At 43.7% G+C, this 21,578-nt stretch overlaps 1 long non-coding RNA gene across 1 annotated transcript; it reads right to left on the bottom strand.

Annotated features, from left to right (window-relative positions):
• Positions 1 to 618: 618 nt before the first annotated feature.
• Positions 619 to 20,532, bottom strand: LOC119372252 (uncharacterized). The gene is made up of 3 exons (XR_005179490.2): positions 20,119 to 20,532; positions 17,547 to 17,857; positions 619 to 866 (listed from the first exon to the last, which is right to left on the bottom strand). It is a non-coding gene; the product is annotated as an uncharacterized LOC119372252 (long non-coding RNA).
• Between the last annotated feature and the right edge of the window lie 1,046 nt (positions 20,533 to 21,578).

Genomic DNA, 21,578 nt, shown 5'->3' with positions numbered 1-21,578 from the left:
TGTTATGTATCATGTTCCTATTGTATTGTGTTCGTTGTCCTTTTGTCCTTACGCAGCTAACATTGTATAATGATGACTTTATTGTTTGTTGAATAACTTATTTTCATGCTGTATTTTATTTCTTGTCTACTTGGTAACCACTCCCCTCTATAATGCCCTATGGCCTTGAGGGTAAATAAAATAAAAATAAATAAATATGCAACAGTACACTGCAAAATGAAGTTAAATGAAGAAAAATGTATTACGCAGAAGGTTCAATTCATCCGAAGCTCGATATATATTCATGTTTCATAGCCCCTAGTGGATACAAATAGCAAAATCAAGTGGTGTACATAATTGTGTATATCTTGATGTTTCTTAGCCCCTAGTTGATACAAACAGCAAAATCAAGTGGTGTACATAATTGTGTACATAGTGTGTCAAATGGTTAAGATTCCTTATGGCATTCCTTGCAAGCACTGAAAACTTATGCTGGAGTCCTTTTCATGTCAAGTTACAGTCCGATTTTAGGTGTCAACACTCCTTTAAGAGATGCAGTTGGCTTGTTTTGGAATAAACAAAAGCAAGAACTTCCTGCATTAAAAAACTATATTTTTATTATTTTTTAGTCAGAGTAGTAATATGAAGTCTCAACACTTCCGGGCTTGCTCTTGTAATTGTTGGCCTCATTTATTATTTCAGTGAAGTAAACAAAGGTTAAATTGCACAACAGTTTTGCATTAGTCAAAATGAAGAAGCATTCAGAAGTATTGCACAAAGGCAGGTGCTGTCTTCGTCGCAGTACTTGTCCACAACGAGCAGAGCATTGGTACCTGGTGGCATTCAAGCTCCTAAGGACCCAGATTCACACTGTTTTGGTGGTCAGCCTGTAAGTGGATACCAAAACGTTTTTAAGTACCGAGTTCCGCGATTTGCTCTCTAGTGACTTTTTATTCGAGTTTCTCAGAGATTTTCAAAGGAAAATGAGGAAATGGAAACAATCAGGAATCCCAGATATGTCAGCACCATAACACAAGTCAAAGAGAAGGCATAAAATTGAATACAAACACAGAGAAGCACACAAGCAGCACACAAAAGAGAGGACCCCAGAAAAAAAATGCATACAATGCTATGCATTGCTAATGAAATTGTGCTCTTGATGACACATATTTCTATCACTAAGCTTATCCAGGTATACTTTCAGCAAGCAGCACATCTATTGGGCACTGCATATGGAGATACATGTCAACTATGGGCGTACGCTATTCAGTTAACGTGACTCACATTTTTCTAATGCTGCATGGGCATGGAGGACTGCCATGTGGAGGTGTGTGGCAATGATTGACAGTGCTTGTGCATTGAAAAGCAGCAAAGGTGGCTCAATAAGCAATGAAAGCACCATTTGCAAGCAAAAAAAAGAGATCAATTTGCATTAATAGTGTGTTGTTACTGCTACGTATGTCATTATTGCACCAAAGCCATTAAAATCAACTTTGGTGATTTTATTATTTATAAATAAGTGAATAAATACACAAATGAAATAAAAACTGTGTTTTGTTTGCATTATTTGGTTTCTTCCACACCCCATGGGCATCGGCGAGGCTTGACGAGACCATCAGAAGATTCTGGTGGATGAGGTATATTGAAGATAACCCAGTTCTACCTTAACTAGTGCTTATGAGTAATTCAGTTTTTCAAAGCATATGCAAGTTTTGAAGGCCAAAATGCAAGGACTTTCAAGAATGTGAGGCAGCACCTCAAGTAAAAGTCTTTCACTTTAACAACTTTACCAGAACATTACAGATAGCTTCATTGCACTAAGAATACAGGAAATCGATTAGAAATGTCCAGTCCTGCTCACAGTGAATTCCCAATATGCACGAAAATTGACGATTTGTATGCTGGGTAACCTTCAGTTCTCCCATTCAACATTTAAATGTAACACATAGGCCTGCAGCAGTCTGCTCTGTCAGAAAACATGCATGGGATTTTCAGCCACTTCTTCACACACTTGTCCAGCCCAGCCAGAAGAAGCAAGAACTCCCAAGTCTAGTGATTGGCAAACAGTAAATGTGAGGTTCTAAGGAAAGCAATTTGGTCGAATAATTTGAATTAAGTTAGAATTGAATATATAACCTATTACAAAGAAAAACGAGCATTTTTATTATGATCCAACGACTTTGCACAACACTTTTACGAACGAGAACTAGGCTTGTGCGAATATCACTTGCGGTAGTGTCGTCTGGTCTCCTTTTGACGGTGTCCTTTTGTGCTGTTATACCAGGAATGCCTCTTTCTTGGTGTGAAGCGAAGTTGAAGCAAACTTATATTGAGTTTAGGATTTGAATATGAGTAGGTTGCAAGTTATACATAGTAAAATATTTGTGTTTAAAATTTTCCTACCTGGCCCATATAACAAGCTTTTAAAGGGGTCATGAAGCACCCCTTGGGCTGATTGAAAAAACACATCCTGCGGAAAGCTGACACGGCTATGAACTGCTCTGCCAAATATTACAGTCGTGCGCGCCGCGTAATGGCCACAAGCGGAGCGCGAAGTTGCCGTTTCCCCAGGCACCCTCTTTTCAAACAGAGGCCGGTTCTCACTCTCGTCGGTGGGCGGGGCGTCTGTCCGCTGTACGTCGCAAGAGACATAGCATGCTTATTGGCCGATAGCCGACGTAAATCGAGAGCGGCGTTCGGATCAGATGCGCTTCTTGCCGCGGGGTGCCGCCACTTGCCGGCGCCGCACTCCTCAGTACACGGTAGCCGCACTCGCGCAAGCGAATCACAGCGGGAGAGCGATCGCGTTTCATGACGCGCGCTGGCGTAACTTCTTTCCCCCATGCCATCCCTCCCTGTCTAGCTTCCAGTGCGCTCGCCGGCACGAGAAAAGAGAGAAAGCGCTGGGAGCGTGCGCCAAACCCCCGTAACTCCGCTGATTCTCGACGGATTCGAGAAATTTTTGCGGCAATCGATTCGGGAGGCAGTACACTCCGATACTGAGGCCATTAGATCATTACTTGGAAAAGTGGTTCATGACCCCTTTAAACATAAGGGCACAGGGTAGGCCCTATACCTCCTTAAGGTGCATTTAAGACCAATTTCCTCGGAAACTACTACCGTAAAATACCAAGCAAGCACCCCTACCTAAGCAAGCGCACCCTTCCCCTTTTCGAAAGACTTGAAATATGCGCCAAAGAATGAGCAAGCCCCCTCACCATTTTTTTTTTCAAGCTGTCCTCGACTATAGACTACTGCAGTAGTGGATTCTACGAACCCTAGTTTTGGGAGTCTCTAGATATGTGCACAGTTTCTTAGTACCTTTACAGTGTGTTGACTCAAGGTTGCATTGCAAGTTGTCACAAATTGTTGGTACATTTGAAGAACATCTTTCCCCCATTGTCATAACGCACAAAATTTCACACGAGGGTTCCCTCCGGTTCATTAAAAATAGTAAGTGCATGTGTATTGAATAAAGCTTAGTTGGTTAGTTCGTTTTTTATGGCGCAAAAGCAGCTGAGGCTATGCTGCGCCAGTCACAAGGTGTTAAATAATGGGCAGTGATATGATGCAGTTTTAGAGCTTACTTAAAAAACCACATTCTTTAAGAAAGTTTAGCACATCAGACAATGGTACTAGAGGATGATCTCCTAGAAGAAAAGTAGGGTGTAGAGGTATGTGTTGTTTGTATAATTTGCTGAAGCATTTTTGTCTCTGCGTTTCAACGTCGGGGCATGAGATTAGAATGTGTTAACAGTTGTTGGCATTTTTTCACATGTTGGTTGTTCTTCTTTTGTGAGTAGAAAGTTGTGTGTCAGGTGTGTGTGCCCAATTCGGAGTCTGCATAAAATGACCTCAACAAAGCATTCTTGGTGATGACAGGTCTTCCATTCTCCAAGTACAGGCTTTACCATCATCATCATCATCATCAGCCTGTCTACGCCCACTGCAGGGCAAAGGCCTCTCCCATGTTCCGCCAATCAACCCGGTCCTGTGCTTTCTGCTGCCACGTTATACCTACAAACTTCTTAATCTCATCTACCCACCTAATTTTCTGTCTCCCCCTCACGCGTTTGCCATCTCTTGGAATCCAGTCAGTTACCCTTAATGACCACCGGTTATCCTGCCGACGTGCTACGTGCCCGGCCCATATCCATTTCTTCTTCTTGATTTCAACTATGATGTCCTTAACCCCCGTTTGTTCCCTGACCCACTCTGCTCTCTTCCTGTCTTTTAAGGTTACACCTATCATTTTCCTTTCCATCGCTCGCTGCGTCGTCCTCAATTTAGGTTGAACCCGCTTTGTAAGTCTCCAGGTTTCTGCTCCGTAGGTAAGTACCGGTAAGATGCAGCTGTTATATACCTTCCTCTTGAGAGATAGTGGTAGATTACCATTCATAATTTGATAATGCTTGCCGAATGAGCCCCAACCCATCCTTATTCTTCTAGTTATTTCACTCTCATGGTTCGGCTCCGCGGTTACTACCTGTCCTAAGTAGACGTAATCCTTTACAACTTCCAGTGTCTCGCCACCTATCGCAAAGCGCTGTTCTCTGCCAAGATTGTTCCACATTACTTTAGTTTTATGCATATTAATTTTCAGACCTACTCTTCTACTTTCCGTATCCAGTTCAGTAATCATGAGCTGTAATTCGTCTCCCGCGTTACTCATCAATGCAATGTCATCAGCGAATCGCAGGCTTTACCGCATGGAGCTTATTTTTGCATGAGTCCCACTGTTGCTGCCATTTCGCTAACAGTGCTTGACGAATTGTTCTTTGGCTGTCTTTCAGGGGAATTTTTATTTTTGCAAGTGCTTTGTGTGCTGCCAAAGAGGTGCATTCATCTGGTTTTTCGTTTCCCGGTATCCCAACATGGCTTGGCACCCAGCAGAAATGGAGAGAAATTACTGCGCTATTTAAAAACACCATGTTTAAAATGTCGCCAACTAATGGCTCACATTCAGATTTAACATGCAGGGATTTCAGTGCACTTAACGAGTTGGTGTATATGATTGCTTTCTTGTGTTTACCAGCAATGATTTTCCGAACTGCTTCATATAAGCCGTAAACTTCGGCTATAAAAATGGAAATAATATGTACTCTCACACTAAGGGCACTTTTTCCAGTCACAATCCCAATATCCACGTGGTTTCTTGTTTTCGAGCCATCTGTATAAAATTCGGCATAATCCCTATATTTATCCTGAAGTGCACGAAATTCCTGGATTAGGTGTTCTGATGGGGTGTATTTTTACTTTAGACGGCTTTATGACAAATCGCAGAGCTGCGCCAGGTCGAACCATGGCGACAGTCTTGGTGGTTTCTTTGCGACATCTAGTGCCTCTTCAGGGATGACATATGTGCGGCAGTACTCCTCAAAACGTAAGATAAGTGGCTTGATTAAGTTCAGTTTGTTTAGGTATACACTTTGTGGCAGCATTTTGGAATTGAACCGCATCTACTCTGTCGATACCTTCGGACACACATGCCATCAAATCGGCCTGAGGAAGGGTGTAATAAAGATCTTTTAAATCGATTGAAAATGCTAAATGATTCGCTTTTTCCTTGCCTGTGAAAAAATCTAGCACCTGTTCCGACTTTTTCACCAAAAAAGGATCGTTAAGAGAAGTCAACTTCAAGTACTTTTGTAGAAACAAAGCAATGCACTTTTGCCAGTTTTCATTCTCTGAAATGATCACTCGGAAAGGGCAGTCAATTTTATGCGTTTTCGCCGTGAAAAATATGTCTAGATCCACTTTTTTTTGTCTTCTCCATTAACCTAGCCAGGCCTTCAAGAGCGTGTGAAGCACACGGATGTTGTTGCTGTTTTTAGGTTCATAGACGACTATCTGATGCTAATAATGAACGTAACAATTTTGATGCGGTAGTTTCAGAAACTCTAACCGTGTTCGCGACAGAGTTATCTCCCCTAGTGCTGACGCATGAAATAGCTAAAGACAACTTCAATAAGATTTTTAGACCTCGGTCTGTATTTTTCGCCGGCAGTAGTGTGCTGGAGCTATGAACCGTGGGGAAATAAACCGGTTCTTCCGTTTACATCCGCTCACTCAAAATTGGTAAAGCGTGCTGTGATTAATTTTTCTTTTCAAAATTCACCAATGAAGTCGTGTCACCACAAGCTTGATGCAAGCTTGTGGGCTCAGGCTAAATGTTTAATAGATTCTGGTTATCCCATGCACCTGTTGACCGCCGTAACCGAAAATGTGAGCAGGAAGGGAAGGGCAAACGCCGGGGAGCAGGCAGCCGCTACTAAGGCAGCCAAGGTTGCTGTAGTGCCCTAAATGCATGCCATTTCGCATAATTTGCAAAGGATAGCGAGGAAGGCCGGTGCGTACGTGGTTTTTTCTGCTCCCGAACGATTACAAGGGATGTGCAAAAAGGTAAATGCAAAGAGTAGCGGGAAGCGGGATTGTATGATCAAGCACCGGGAAAAATTTGTCAATTGCAGTCGAGGCATTATGTTTTGTATCCCTTTGACATGTGAATGCATTACATAGGCCATACTGGAAGGTGTGTGAACCAAAGACTTAGGGAACACCAGTACAATGTATAAAAAGCTCTATCTGGTCATTTGGGAATTCACTGTCAGAGGTGTGGTTGCGCCCCAATGGTTCAATATACCCGTATTCTCCATGGGGCCTGCAGCAGAACCACGCGGGAAATAATTGAAGCCTACGAAATCGACAAAAGGAAAGAAAAATGTGTGAGTGTGCCATCTTTAGCTTTGTCAGCTAAAGAAAAGATGTATCTGGAATCATCGCTTTGACGTTGGCGGGTGCAGATTGTTGTGATTAGTGGTACATGTGCAGGCTTTGTGCTGTATCTTTACATGCTGTTCTCTCGATTTTATCGATCCACTCTTATTGTATAAAAGGCATGTGTGATCGCAAATAAAACCATTAGTTGCAAGTTAGCGGTGTGTGTGTGCGTCCCTCTTCTCTGTTGCTGTCGTGGTGCGCTACGCCATATGAATTATGATAGTTTTTAATGCGTTTATGTGTGCCAGAAAGTTGAGTTTTCGGTCGTATGTAATTCCTAGAAATTTATATTGTTTTACTGGCATTTTGATGTTTAGTTTAAGAACAGGGTCAGGGAATAGTCCTCGTTTTTGCGCAAAGACAACAGCGGTAGTTTTATGTGTGGAAAATCGAAAACCATTGATAATGAGGCACACAAGTAATTCTTGAGATATAGAGACCTAAAGACAAAAAGCAAGTTTATTTCATAATTTTTCAAAAAGAATATGTACTTAGCAATTTAATAGCAATGAGCCATATTAGTGATCACATGAATAAACTTTTTGCTTCTTGTTTTCTTGGTTCCCTAGCTTGTTCTGTCATCTTCTGTCTCTCTTTTGGCAACATACTATCGACGGTGGTCAATCTCGCCTAACCATATCACCATGTTGCGGCTTGATGTGTGAACGGCCTTCAGAACATTTACTCAGGCCATGCTGGCCTTTTTCAAAGTTAGAATGGTTTCAAAGGTGGCCGTTCTGAGGGTTTCCATTCCAAAGAACACAATCCATTGTGTTGTCTACGAGTGCGATCGTTCCTCCGCATTCTGTGCATACACAGATACTCGTAATCACGGTTTGTATGAGCTCCACATCAATCAAAGGATAGCCATTGTCACTACAGGTAACATTTTGTCCTTGTGGTGACACCGTTTTTAGCTTACTTGCGCGAGTGCTCCCGGTCTCGTTCTGTAAGTAGCTGAACCGTGTCGATTTCCAATTATACTACGCTCTCCAAACGGTGGTTTTTTCAACACGAGCATATCTTTTCCCATTGCAACAAAATCAACAAAGGTGCAACTAAACTCAAGATACGTGCGCAGAACCACGTCTCGCACACACAAGGCAAGTGGACTCGGTAAATGCTGCGAGTGTTAAGAAAACTGCACCATGTGCCTTTAGGTAGCCAAAGTGATTTTTTTAAAACCTGCTAACCTCAGAGAAACTACCAGTTTTGGTTTTTGAAAAATTCGTTTGCGGCAGAAAGCTCAGCTTCTACACGACCTAAGAGGGCGCGGCTGCTCGTCAGCTGGTCTCGAAAACCTTGTGGTTTTGGCTCAATCAAAATGCGGTAATATGTGTGGGGCAGTGGACATTATTAAGCAAGGCCTTCTTTCACAAAAGCAAAACAAAGAGAAATTTCAATAATAAAAGAAGTTTACCTTACCCCGTGTCTTAAAAAAAAAGATTGGGGCAGCTACGCACCAGTGTTGCGATGGCTTCGGAAACAGTGGAGCTACATGGTGGCCTTGTCTGCAACCTCCAACTCATCTTCCTCCTCCACTCACCTTCACTAAACTATGCTAAACTCTCCCTTTCCTTTCCCGCCTTCTCAACCCCCACATCACTGCCCTCGTTACCGGACAGCACGCACTGATGGAGTTGCCTCTCACAGGATGATTGGTTCGAAGCACAACAGGCGATTTGTAGATCGTCAACGTAGAAGGAGTGCATAACTGTGTGCGGTATGACCATGTTAATGGAGTTCATTTTAACTATGAAGAGAGTTGTGCTCAGAATGCACCCTTGTGGTACACCATTTTCTTCGACAAATATTCGTGACAGCACTGTGCCAAGACGTACTTGAAATGTTCTATTTGACAGGAAATCACATAAGCAGTTCAACATTCTTCCACGAATCCCCAAGTCAGCTAGGTCTCAGAGAATTCCATATCGCCAAGTTGTATCGTATGCTTTCTCTAAGTCAAAGAATACCGCGAGACAGTGCTGTTTGTGTAGAAATGCATCTCGTATTTCGTGTTCCAGTCTCACGAAATGGTCAGTTGTTGAACAGCCCTTTTTGTATCCGCGCTGGTGTGAGTCTATAAGGTGTCTTGTTTCAAGAATGAAGGTAAGTTATGTATATAATGCTCTTGTATGTTTTTGCGAGACTTGTTAATGCAATGGGCCTGTAGCTACTCGGTGATGTTGGGGGTTTACCAGATTTGAGGAAAGGTATAACTATTGCATTTTTCCAATCTTCAGGCATTAACCAGATTCCCATATTTTATTGAAAAATTGGAGCAAGGTGCATGTTTGGGCTAGTTGGTACTCCATTTGAACATCTCCATTTGAACCTCCGACAAAGAAGGTGGGTTTACGGTGTTCCCTAACTGTATTTTTAAGCAGAAGGCTAGGGAAGCTGTGGACTCAGTGTTTCGCCAATGCAAGGATGTGCCTTTAAGGCAGCGTAAAGCCGAAGCTAAGAAGTTGTGCCAAAAACTTCACTTGGATTTTCTCGCGAGGTCGATTGAGAAATGTGATAAGTTGTGCCTTGAAGTGTTTTTCTCAGCGAAAACGCACAAACCAGGTCTTCCGTTAAGGGTTATTGTATCTGAAAGTGACTGTTGGCAGAAGTCGGTCGCAAGCTTTCTACAAACCAAGCTGAAGTTGTGTAATCTAGATGACCTGTTCCACGCCAAGAACTCAGAGGCAGTGGTAACTTATTTGCAGCAGAATCACAGGACAAAGATGTCAGGTTTTTCAGTAGACATTAAAGACCTCTATTATTCGATCCCCCAGAAAGATATTCTAACATGTGTTGAACAATGCATAGATCAGTTCGGCGTTGTAGCCTTTCAGAATGACGCTTGTATGTCAGCCGCGGGTTTTCTTGAGCTTTTAACAGTGTACCTTACCTCAACTTTTGTTGAATGGTCTGGCGAAGTGTTCTTGCAGAAAGAGGGAGTGTGCATTGGTTCGTGTATCGCCCCCATTCTGAGCGATTTGTTCCTAGCCAGCATCGATAGGCATATTTCAATGGAAATTAAAGAGGCAGGAGTGCAAAAAATTTTCCGTTTTGTCGATGATTATCTTATACTGTTTGAACCAAGTGATGCTAGCCTCGAGTCAAGTGTATCCGGCATCTTATCTATTTTTTCCAAAGGTTTACAGCCCCTGGTCATAACTCACGAGTTGCCGCAGAACAACGAAATCAAGTTTCTAGATTTGAAGATTAGGTTTTCTGATGAGCTTTCTTGGTTGTACGAACCAAGAGGTTTAAAGCCGCTCCTACCCTACCAATCCGCGCACACTAAATTAGTCAAAAGGGCTATCGTTGAATCTTGTCTTGTAAGTGCGTTGAAAAAATCATGCCCGCGTCTGATCGAAGAAAGTTTCCGAATGCAAATCAAGAGGCTTGAAGCTGCAGGTTACCCACAAGAAGTAATTACAGCTGTGGCAGAAGTCTTGCATCGCAAGATAAAGAATGTAAGAGGTGGTGCCAAGCCAGAGCGAAGACAGACCACCGCGGAAGCTGTGCAAAGTCAAAATAAAAGGTTTGCCGTAATTCCGTATATTCACCGTGTCTCCCATAATCTAAAGAAGGTGGGGCAGCACGCAGATGTCAAGGTTGTCATGTCGGCACCCAAGAAATTATCAGGCCTTTGCAAGATGACTTGACCAACGGCCAAAGAAAAGCGCACGTGTTCTACGAAGCATCGAGTACGCTTTGCAGAATGTAAAGAAGCAGTGGTTCACTCATTTCCTTTAACATGTGGCAGCAGATATGTGGGACAAACCGGGCGCTGCTTAAACGACCGTCTCAGGGAGCACGCGTACAATGTCCGGGGAGGTCTGCAAGGTCACGTGGCGACGCATTGCCGAAGCTGCGGGTGTACGCCGGAATTTGAAAAATGTGCTGTATTGTTCGCTCATGATGACCAAAGAACGCGAGAGATAGTAGAAGCAGCAGAGATGGCCAAGGATGTTAGGCATTGTATAAGCGTGCCTTCCATTGCTCTGTCAGCAAAGGAACTATGTTTTTTGGGCATATTGCAAGATAGTGGTATGTGATTTATTAACTTTTATTTTGTTCTATGTAACTGGTGGTGTGCCTTTAGAGAGATAAATCTTATCACTTAGAAGTGAATGTGGTTACGTGGATGTGAAGCTGCGCAGGCGTAGTGTTACCCCATATATTCATGTTTTCTTCAATAAAATTCAGTTGGAAGTTAGCGCTTGTGTGTGTCGCATTCTCCTGTCTTTCGTCCCTGAAGTTCGCGCTATTTAGATGTTCAAATAGAAAAATTGGAGAAGTGCCTCCGCCGATGCCTGGGATAGGTGCGCCAGCATTGTGTAGTGCACATGGTCAGGCCCTGTTGCTGTTTTTTTACCAGCGGAAAGTACCCTGTTTATTTCTTCTAATGTGAGATCATGGTTATAGAATTCCTTTGAGGCACTTTTATTTATTTATTTATTTATTTATTTATTTATTTATTCAGTTATTTATTTATTTATTTATTTATTTATTTATTACAATACCCACAGCGCCTTTCGGCATTACAGTGGGGGGGAGTACAATAAAAACATAGCAAACCAAAAGCAGGTAATTGAATAAATGTACAGCAGCAAGTAGCCAAATGGACAAAAGAAAAGCAAAACATTTTTAGTACTAAAAATACACAAGCAAATACCCCTCAGGGGATCACGAGGACTATTTACGATACGAGTTCTGTAAAGAGGAAGCAAATACTTCAGGGGAGATAACAGTGGCAATATCATGAGGCAGTTTGTTCCACTCGCGAATTGTTCTGGGGAAAACACGCCATCCGGAAATAGTTCATCCTACATCTTATCTCCTTTATCTTGTAGGCATGATCAAGACGGGGTTAGATGTAATCAGGATTGTGCATGTAAAAATCCCGGTTAATACCAGTGTTGTTATGGAATATACTGTGAAAAAATTTTAGCCTTATGTATTGCCTACGCTGCTGCAGTGACTCCCATCCAAGGCTTTCCTTTGCACTGGTCGCGCTAAAGTGGCGGGTATAATCGGCATGAACAAATCTCACAGCTAAATTTTGAATTCTTTCAATCCTTTGAATGTCTACTTGCTGCCAAGGGTCCCAAACGCAACAAGCGTATTCATGTATTGGTCTAACATTGGCTTTATACAAGAGCTCTTTTGCGGCAATAGGTAAATTTCTTGCATTTCTTCTAAGAAAACCTAGAACACTTGAAGCGTTGCACGTGACATACTCGATATGGCGACGCCAGGATAATTCTGCTGTAAACACCAAGATAGTTATGGTCGAACATTTTTGCCAGTTTTTCTGCATTAATAGTGTAACTAAAATTATTACAGCACTTTTTTCTAGTGAAGCACATATAAACAGATTTTTTTCACGTTTATGTCCATGCGCCAGGTATTACACGAGCTAGAAGGGCCATGGTAGGGGCTAGTTGATTGTACATATTTGACACTTGCGAAGCGCTGTTTTAACACGAAGACAGCGCGTCGCAAGTGTCAAATATGTACAACCAACTAGCCCCTACCATGGCCCTTCTAGTTGTTATTTCAAGTACATCGGGCTTCTTTGTTCCGGACCTGTCGCCCCTTCAGCGGTTGTACAGTGAAACCTCGTTAATACGTACCTGCCGGGAACGCGGCATAACTACGCACTAAACGGTAGTACGCATTAAACACCAAGTACAAATTTGCATCTCCTAGCGTACGCCATCGCCCAAATAAATAGAGTGCCACAGCAAATATTGCCTAAAGTACCCACCGCAAAGCCTTTTCTTTCCTGGCACACTCGCACGACCGCCCGATAACGCGTAGTGGCGACGCCGAAGAGCATTTCGAAACTATTGCAGGGTCCCTGATACGTGGTCAACGCAGTGACCGACATAGCGACAGAAGGGACAGTGTGATTTCCGCGGTATATGTGTGTGCGTCTAACCGCGATCTGCCACTAAACGAAAACTGACAGTTCCAGTGAAACGCGGTACGGCCGCGTGGAGCCGGGAGCCGATCGTCTCCCGGCTAGTTGTGTGCAGCGCGTCGCCTACTCGGCTCACGTTGTCACTACCGGGCCGCTTGCTGTGCCGCACGCGCGCATTTATCGTGGGAATGTCGTTCGTACCCACTTCGCTCCAGATCGTGCACAGATGCGGCGAGTAGCTTGTTCGGTTAACGCAGCGATGACGAGCTTCATGCAAGCGATGCGCACTCCGCGATTCTCTAGCGGTCCTGGCAGCGGACGGAGGCGCGTTGTGTGGTCGACTAATAAAAGGTTGCAGTATGGTTACAACCGCGCTACGCTTGCAGTATCGTACACGTGCGTTTAGTGTGATAGCGTCAATGCAGCGAGGTTTCTCGGCGCCCGCGACCCGCAACGCTAACTACGCAACAGCGATCTGCTTTCGTTTCTACAAAGCGGTGCGCGCCTTATGACGGCTTAGTAGCGTTTGCTGTCGGGCTGAAGTTCTTCGACGTGGTTGAAGTTCTTCGACCCTACCCGAGCATTTGTGCCATTAATTCAACTTCAGCCTTGAAGACGGCCGCGCACAACGAAGCGGCAGCGATCGGCGGCCCAGCGCGTTCAGGTTGTCGCCTAATAAAAGCGTGCAGTAGGCTTAAAAAGTAGCGCTGCGCCGCACGCGTGCCCAAGCAGATCGCTGAAGATACTTATTGTGATAAGGTTGTCGGCGATAAGTCATGTCGGCGCGTTCGTCGGTGGCCGCCACCTCGCCTTCGTTCTTTCCCGATGCTTACCCGCAAAGGCGTCGCCGCAATCGCGCGGAAGTCGGAATCGGGGATCGACTGATCTGCGCACTTCTCAAAAAGGCGGAAGACCTTTGGCGGCACATTCTGGCGTCAGGAAGTTGAGCAGCACAGTAAAATTTTATGGCACAAAAAGTTATCGCGGTACGCAGGGTACGCACTAACCGGTAGGCATAGGGCGAACCACTAAGGCTTAAGCGGTCAGCGAATGCATTGGGCTCTATGGGACTCGGTCAGGGATTCGTCGCAGCTACGTTTTAACCGTTAGTACGTTTAAAGCGGGTACGTATTAACGAGGTTTGACTACTAAATTTGCGCTCGTCTGTGTACTACCTGTTGTTTTTCGTGTGTCTTCGTGTTAAAACAGTGCGTCGCAAGTGTCAAATATTACACCAGGTGCTAATCAAATCCAAATCGTTCTGTAGTGCAGTGTGATCATCTACGGTATGAATAACTCTGTATAATACACAGTCATCTGCGAACATTCGGAGTCTGGACGAAATACCACAACAGATGTCATTCATGTAGATAAGAAAAAGAAGCGGCCCCAGCACTGACCCTTGCGGCACACCTGAAGTAACATCCACTTGATCGGACTGCATTCCATTTAAAACTCTGTATAATACTCTGTATAATACGCAGTCTGACTGATCTGCCGTCTGAAGTTCAAATATGCTTTGATCCATTCAATAAAGTAGAGTTTATGTTGTACCAGGACAGCTTCTGAATCAGTAATGAGTGAGGTACTAAATCACACGCTTTACGGAAATCCAAGTACAAACAGTCAACAGTATACCAGTTATCCAGTGCACTAGCCAAATCATGTGTGAATTCAGTCAACTGTGTAACACAAGAAAACCCAGGTCGAAATCCATGTTGCTCAGGCGATAATAAGGAGTAATTTTTTCAGGCGATTCATAATGTTGAGATCGGCCGGTAGTTTGACGCATTGCTGCGCGGGCCAAACCTTTGCACTGGCACAACATAAGCAAGTTTCCAATCATCCGGCAAGACACTTTCACTCAGTGACTTTGAGAAGATAACAAACAAGTATTTTGATACAGAACGTGCACACATAGAAAGTAAAGCAGATTGTAGGCCGTCCGGACCAGCGGCCTTTGAGGCACATAATTTCTCTAACAATTTCTGGATGCTCCGCTGATCAAAAACAATATCTCCCATTTGCTCTCCACTCACACAGGTTTGTGCTGAAATGGCACCGCCGCTTGAGCGGCCAGCAAAGACAGAGCTAAAATATTGGTTAAGATGTGTGTCTTTTGTAATGTCACTATGAAGTAAGTTTCCGTCTAGTTCAAGTGGAGGAATAGACACTATCTTTGCCGTTAGTTTGACTAGCTGCCAGAGTTTTTTAGGACTTCTTTGTATTCCTATTCCAAAAGACCCAAAGAACTTCTTTTTCTGTATGCTTAACACACTTTTCATGTGCTTGGTTATTACCTCAAGTCTTTTTTGCGCAAGTGCGATGAAGGTGTTTTTCTGTATGCAGTGTAAGCGGTTGCTCGTTTTCTGGCTAAGCTATGCACTTCCTTTGTGCACCACGGCTTAGATCTGCTGCGCCGTGGCGTCATTATCCATTATGGCACATATCGGTCGCGTAATTCGAGAAGTTTTAGCTTAAATATGTTCCATAATTCATCTGCATTTTTGGTTTCCGCTAAAGTTTCAAAAACATCGTAATATGCATCCAAAGAACTTTCAATATCACTTTTACGGGCTTTCTGATAACTATAGATCCGTCGTCTAGCGCAATTTGCGATTTTTGCATACTGTAAATTTAACTCGCAGTGAACAACAGCATGATCACTAATGCCTGGAAGTACCAGAGAAGACTTCACAGCTGTGGGGGTGTTCATGAGCATGAGATCTAATATAATGTTTCCCCGTGTTGGCTGCAAGACCATCTGTGGTAAGTCATAAGTGCCGCATAGTTCGATAATCGCTCTGGTTAATTCACTCTGCCTGCTCGATGTGGGCCCGTGATGAGCCCAATTGACCTCTGGGAGGTTAAAGTTGCCTCCTATTATCACGTAGTCCGTTTTGACAGTTTCAACCGCATCGATTAGTTCATATAAAACATTAGCTGTACTACTTGGTGGACGATAAAACGAACACAGAGAGACAGTTTTGCCATTTGAAAATCTAATCAGAGCCCAGACAGCCTCGCTGTGGCTAACTTCCATTTGCAGTACCCTAGAGTTAATCGCTTCATCTATTAGACACCACCTCCACGACATTTACGATCCCTCCGATAAGAAATATACTTGTGAAGAAATATATTTTTCAGGAAACATTTCCGTATCACTAATGGTTCCATCAAGCCAGGATTCTGTTCCCAGCACCACAGAAGGCTGAGTCATGTCTAGAAGGGCAGCAAACTCGTCCATTTTATTCCTAATGCTCCGACAGTTCACAATCAATACTGAAAGCAGTGACCTATTTGTCAACCGTAGTCAGTCAGCACGCCTTACTTGGTCTAGCGATTCATCAAATATATATTCAGGAGAGTTGCTTGTTGGGCAAGTTGGTACATACTTAGTTAACTACAAAAGAAGCCACAAAACGTCGAAAAATGGGAAAATCAGAGCGGCAGAAAACAGAGACAAAGCGCAGAGACGTGACACTAACAACTGACGTTTATTTCGGAAAAACCTTGCCCCCCCAGACCGTACGACGCATGCGCAGCTGACAAACAAAAACCAATCAACCCAAAACCCAAAAAGCACAAACAGCTAATCTAAGCAGATCACCTCTGTGCTAGAAACAAAAATTCTTTCCTGGTAAGATAAACCGAAGCCGCACTAATGCATTTGTCTGGACCAAGTTTCCAGATATGGAATGCCTCAATAATCTCCCGTTCTCGCTGCGTCTTAGCTTTACCTAAAATTGTCACCTTATCAAACAGAGGCGAACAACCACACAACTTGCAGTGCAGCGGCAAGTTACCACCCGTGCCCGTGGGTAGAAGATTTTCATGCTCCCTCAACCTAACATTGACACATCAACCCGACTGTCCAACGTAAAACTTGTCACAACTTAAAGGGATGCAATACACCACACATGTGTTACACGCACAGTATTTTTCGACATGTTTGATGTCACAAATCCTGCTCATCGTGCCACGCTGCACAACCTTCTTACAAAGACCCAAATATATACCTGACACCATTTAAGTACAGGGAGTCGAATTTAAGGCATATTTTATCATTTTCCTTTTTATTTGCCTTACTGTATTCCAGCAAACGCTTTCTTTTTAGCCTAACAGCAGCAGAAAAATCTTCCGATATGCTTATCTTGGAGCCCTTTAGTTTTTTCGCATTTGACAAAACAGCTTGCTTATCTTTGAATGAAGCAAAACTAGCGATAACTGGTCGAGGTCCGTTTCCAGTGAACTTGCCTGAGCGATGTGCCCTTTCGATTGTAATATTATCGCATGTCAGAGTGCAAGAACATATCTCTAGCAATTTCTTTTTAACTACGTCATATGATTCACTCTTGTCTGTGTCCTCAATACCAAAAAAGATTAAATTACACCGCCTGCTACGGTTTTCAATATCATCCACTTTTTGTTCAAGAGAGTGCATTCTCGTATCCTGATTTTTACAGGTTTTTTTTTTTACACTGTAAAACTGAACTTTTTATTTCGTCCATCTTACCTATGGTCGATTCTAGTTTCGTTATGCATGCAAGTAAGGCTAGCCATTGCTGATTTGGTTTTAGCTTGTGACTTCTCAATGGCACTAAGTTTGTCTTTTATCTCCTGCTGACCACTTAGGAGCTGTTGCAGGAGTACCTATATCGGAAGGACCCGGGTTTAATTCTACGTCGCCACACAAAAGCAACAAAAGCAAATAGAATGCAATGCGGCGAAAGAGCACAAAATGACGTCGTTTTTGGTACACACGAACATCGCGTAGCGAATGACTAGCGACACTTGAAAATGCCACTGGGGGTGGAACCGGCAGGGAATATACTAAGTAACCACGATAAGAGTGCTTACTAACCTGCAGAAAGAACAGCGTAAGCGTAAATGGTGCAGTCATATCTGCACCGGTTCCATGCCCCAAGCGCCGAGTGAAGATCCGTGCTATTTGTAGGCTGCAGTCGTCTGTGCGATCAGTCCACGGTTGGTTGACCGGCAGCGGCCAATTTCAGCTGCGAGGCACACTCGTTGATTTCCGTCGTTTTGGTCAATGTCGCTTGATTCCCATGTCGAGCAGTTGAACAAAGGTTCACCGTCCGGCAAAAACTGAGCTGATAAGTCATCAGGCTGTAGTTCGAAAACTGGTTTGCTTGTGGTTGATTGGAGCAGTACCTGCAGAAAGAACAGCGTAAGCGTCAGCGGTGCAGTCATATCCGCACCAGTTCCACGCCCCCAGTCTGTGTCGGCAGTCTGTGTCTTTCAGACGATTCTTTGTATTTGAGGAAAGCGTTTGTGTAATTCCCTGAAGATGATACCTCGTAAAAGTGTTCGCCTAATAGGTTGGCCTGGTCTTGTAGTGTTGTTTGTGTTTGGACTTGTAAGAAGTGGTATTGTGTACGATAAGTCTTCTCCTCTAAACTTCCTCACCTGGTCCCAGATACATTTTGGTGTGACCGAACTATTATTTGATGATATATATTTTTGCCATGAATCCTTTTCCGCCTGCCTATGAATAAATCGTGCTTTGGCTTTTGCCTGTTTGAAGCTTATGATGTTGGTGTAGGTGGGGTATCTTCATAGCATTCCCCAGCACTTATTTTGTTGGTTTTTTGCCTCTGTGCACTCTCTTGTCCACCAAGGATTTAGTTTAATGCGCACAATGCCGGATGACTGCGGTATCGTCTTTTCTGCCGCTGAGATTATAATTTCGATGAACTTTTTGTTAACTTCCTGAACAGAAAGTTCCGATGAGAAAACTTCTTCAAGCTTTGCATTTTCTGTAAAAAGCGGCCAGTTCGCGAGCTTCAATTTCCACCAGCGTGGCTTGCTAGATAAAGTTTGGTGGGATGACATGAGTTTGATGATGGCAGGTTGGTGATCACTACCATATGACATGTCGAGGACCTCCCATTTAAGATCGTTAAAAAGACATGGTGAGCACAAAGCAAGATCTAAACAACTAAAAGTGCGTGAGGTTGCTGAAAAGTAGGTCAAAGCACCTGTGTTTTAAAGGCAGATATCGTTTGACAAGACAAAATCTTCAACGACCTGCCCTCTTTGATCAGCTTTGTCACTACCTCAAAGATTAAAATGAGCATTAAAATCCCCTACTAAAACAAATGGCTTTGGTAACTATTCTACTAGATTTTCTAGGTTTTTAGAGGTAAAATGGGTGTGGGGTGGGATATAAAGTGTACAAATGGTAATAGTTTTGTACGATAACATGGTGACTGCTATGGCCTCGAAAGATGTACTGAGTTGGACATCTCGGGTAGGAGTGACACCCTGGAAAACAATAGCCACTCCTCCTGACAGACGGCTACAGCGTTCGCGGTCCTTTCGGGCAATTGTATAGCCCTTGAGAAATTGAGCATGTTTTGCACCTAGGTTTGTCTCTTGGAGGCAGAAAGCCACTGGTGAGAACTTAATGATGTCCTTTGAGTCACCTAAATTATGCATTAATGCTCTACAGTTCCAATGTATGATAAAAGCCATGATGGAATAAAATTAAGCAAATATACCTGTGGGGATTGTTCGATTAAATTAAGAGATGATAGGTGACATTATTAAGACAAAAGGGATAACTGCACTACCTGACACACACGTACAAACCACATACACATATTATTAGCATTATTAAGAACTTAAACTACAGACAAATGCGATAATCATTATGATTATCGCTTGCTTTGCGTGGTTATTGGGACCTTGTCCAGTTGGCGCGCTCCAGGGAGCGCATGTCCTTCGGTGTCGATGACACTAAGGTTTTCAGTCGATCTCCATCGCCCTGTCAGAGGCGCTGGAAGATCGAGAGTTCGGCGCTGAGACGTGGATCTCGAACCTTGGCATTCGAGTGATTTTAGGACCCAGGGAGACCGGAGTCTGAGGGCCCTTTGAGGTGGATGGAGCAGCAGACGCTGCTTCCATGACGGGGGCGGAAGGAGTCACAACTGGACCACTCTGTGCGGACCCGGAGGATGTCTGAGGCCTCTGTGACGCTGCCCCCGACTGCGTCACATCAGTGTAACTTTTGCGGAAAAGGTACGACAACCGTTTCCACGCTTCATAAAACGAGATCTTTTTTTGACGGTGAGAGCAATTACTTCTTTTTCTTTTTTCCAGGATGGGCATGAGTGGGTGTGTGCTGGGTGATCCCCCTTACAGTTCACACAAAGTGGCAATGATGCGCAGTTTACGGCTGTGTAGTCGTTTTCACTGCATTTTGTGCATGTTTCTTTTCCCCTGCATGAGTGGGATGTGTGACCGAATCTTTGGCATTTAAAACACCGTCTAGGATTAGGAATATAGGGCCTGATGTTTATTTTCACGTAGCCTGCCTCGAGGGAGGTGGGCATTTCGCTCGTTCCAAAGGAAAGTACGACGTATTTTGTGGGGACTTCCTGATCGTTGCGGCAGATGACAATTCTCTGTACCTTTATGACGTCTTGATCCTGAAACCCCTCGAGGAGCTCCTTGTCACTTAGGCCTAACAAATCTTCTTCAGATATTCCTCCCCTGCTGGTGTTAAGGGATCTGTGGACAGAAATTGTTACGGTAGTGTCACCAATGCGGGCGAGTTCGGATAGCTTTGATACTTGTTCTTTTTCGGCTAGCTCTAGGAGCAGGTGACCGCTTGACATTTTCGAAACTTTGTACTTGGGTCCAATTTCTTTCTTTCAGGCACTTGGCCACCAAAAATGGAGATAGCTTTCATACTGGTGTGCCTTCGCTGTGGATGACATGGTACTTTTGGAAGGATACTTTGGATTGTGTGTTGAAATGAAAAGTTGCCTCGGTGTGGCCTCTTTTCCGAGACTGATCAAAAATAGTGGATGCTTGAGAAGCCATAAAAAGGTGAAAGTGTTCGGCAACAGCGCCAACCATCCACCATGGAGCCCAACAAGGGGACATGGCTAGACTTGTCAACAAGCCTGCACGATGCCAGTCGTATGCTGTTACTATAACCTCATCTAACTACTCATGGTTGGATATTCACACCAGGTTAACCCTTGCCGCCATGAAACACGGAAGTAAATTGAAGAGAGAAGAGGACAGGAAAGATCAAAAGTGAGAGAGAAAGACGAAAATGTGGAGACAGAGAGAGATAGGAAAAGACAACTGCCGATTTCCTCTGGGTGGGTCAGCCCAGGGGTGCCGTCTACGTGAAGCTGGGGCCAAAGGGGTGTGTTGCCTCTGCCGGGGGCCTTACAGGTCCAATCACCCCGCGTCGGCTCAACCCCCAGGATCCCCTTTTCCTCGGACACAGCAAAGCCAAGCATGGCGAGGCGTGGGAGGGGGTCGAAATCACCCTGTTGGCTCGGGTCCGTAGTGACGCCATTCACCAAACGCCTGCTTGCGCAGGCGCCCCTGCGGGGTATTGAATAAAGCATTTCATTAGAAGCACAGATGGGTGTTCTTCTCCACCACCACATCGAATTTTGGTCTGCGACCAAACGAGGACCCCCCTCCACGTTGTTCAATTATCTTTCACCGTGCTTGCTCAGAATTTTACAGTATATGTAAAGCATTCATATGATTAATTTTATTTATGAGCATCTCTTGTAATGCAGCTAGAATTACAATTGCATTTCAAGTGTTGACATTTTTGCAAATTTTTAAGCAAGGCAATATATTTTTGTTATTTTTTAATAAAGCTGCCAAAAAATGAAAGCTATTTGCATATGTACAACATTCTAGCTCAGCAGCTTTGTACTGGTGTTCACTTTATTCTGTTAAAAAATCAGCCTTCTGTCCTTTAAAGTTGTTCTGATAATGAGGCACACAAGTAATTCTTGAGATATAGAGACTTAAAGACAAAAAGCAAGTTTATTTCATAATTTTTCAAAAAGAATATGTACTTAGCAATTTAATAGCAATGAGCCATATTAGTGAT

Source organism: Rhipicephalus sanguineus, chromosome 10 (genome assembly GCF_013339695.2).
Source record: "Rhipicephalus sanguineus isolate Rsan-2018 chromosome 10, BIME_Rsan_1.4, whole genome shotgun sequence".
Lineage (NCBI taxonomy): Eukaryota > Metazoa > Arthropoda > Arachnida > Ixodida > Ixodidae > Rhipicephalus > Rhipicephalus sanguineus.
The sequence above is the reverse complement of the archived record's forward strand: the minus strand, read 5'-3'. Positions and strand labels throughout refer to the sequence as shown.